This window comes from Mesoplodon bidens (assembly GCF_964165515.1).
Source record: "Mesoplodon bidens genome assembly, contig: HAP1_SCAFFOLD_476, whole genome shotgun sequence".
NCBI lineage: Eukaryota > Metazoa > Chordata > Mammalia > Artiodactyla > Ziphiidae > Mesoplodon > Mesoplodon bidens.
This window is the reverse complement of record NW_027671351.1, coordinates 194,369-195,946: the sequence shown is the minus strand read 5'-3', so window position 1 is coordinate 195,946 and position 1,578 is coordinate 194,369.

The following is a 1,578-nucleotide window of genomic DNA, read 5'->3' as shown; positions in this document are numbered from 1 at the left end:
GTGGTAAGTGCAGGTCAGGGATCCAGAGCACCCACATTGGGACCCACCCCTGGGTTCTCAGTTTGGCTTTTCCACTTAGGAGGTCAAGAGCTGAGAACATTTATCTCTGCACCATCTCCTTCTGAGGAAAAGGAATATTAACCAAATCTGGGCAACAGCTGTGTTGAGGGAAGAACAAGGTAGTGTACAGACAGTGTGCAGTGGTGACGAGCTTTGTTGACAGGTGAATTGTGCTGTGTAAGAGGGAAATATCTCCTGAGGAAACACACACACGCTCACGCATGCAGGTTCACAATCACACCACATAGGCTCACACATGGACCCCACCCCAACCCTGATACACACAAACCCACATCATCTAAATGATGCAGCTACTTCCAGGGCCATAGAACTTGGGCATGGCTCTTTACTGGGAAATCACTCTCTAGCTCTACACCCCCAGCCCTCATCCCTGTAGGGACCCTGAATCAGGGTGTCTCTCCAAGCAAAGCCAGCAAGAGAGTCCCACCTTCTTCATCATCTAGATTGTTCCTCAGCACAGGGGTGAACTCTGAATACATACCGTTTTTGTTTGCTGTCCAATCCACCTGTGATTAGAGAAGAGAAAACAGTGTAAGGATCTCAGCATCCTGTGCTCTGTGGACACAGGTATTTCATCTCTTTTTTTGTCCTCAGAAAACCAAATGGGAAACTGTTGTTGAGCCAATGGCCCCAAAAGAAACCAGAGAAGACAGCTGTGGGAAAGGCTGGAGCTTTGCCTGGAAGATCTCTCAGGTCCACTTTCAGGAGCAAATACAAAAGTCTATTTCAAGGAGGGAAATTTTCTGCTGAGGAAAGTGTGTCTGACTCTACAGTTTCTAACTGATGTTGCCATTTTTTAAATGGCCTTTTGAATGAGTTATCTGTTGGGAAAGACCTTCAATCAGCATCCATCCAACCAAGCAAAATTGTATACATCAGCTGTCTTGAACATTGTAGATCTTCAGATCTGAAATCAATTGGAAAAGAAAGAAATGAAGCAAACTTTTAATCTCTGATAAATAAGGGGAGCTTACCCTGGAGGTAGCAGGAGCCACTTTAATTGTCCTCACATGGGGCAGTTTCTCCAACAGGTCCTCAGGGGGCTCTAGGAGGACACAGAGTAAGTGTCAGGACACTGGTGATGCTGCTCAGGAATTACTCAGAGAGCCTCGTTAATGTGGACACAGGGTGGGAGTGTATGGATGCAGGTGGTTACTGAGTGTGGACTGAGGTGCTGTTGGACAAACCTCCCTGGTGGGTGGAGGAAGGCAAAGGGGAGGAACATTTCAGAAATGAGGAAGAGAACCTTTAGCTTTCTAGCTGTAGGGAACCTAATCAATTTGAAAGTGTCAGTCTGAAAAAGCTTGAACACTAACATTGCACTATGTTTCAGTATAGAGTCCCACGGCCCCTCTGCCCATTTGAAAGTCCCTCCAAATCCCCCTTCTTCTTGAAATGTTACAAGACTCTTTCAGCTTCCTTCTAATCAAATATGTTGCTCCTTCATTCATCGTCCATTCTGTTGGATTGTTGACTTATTTTATTGTGATGAAATAT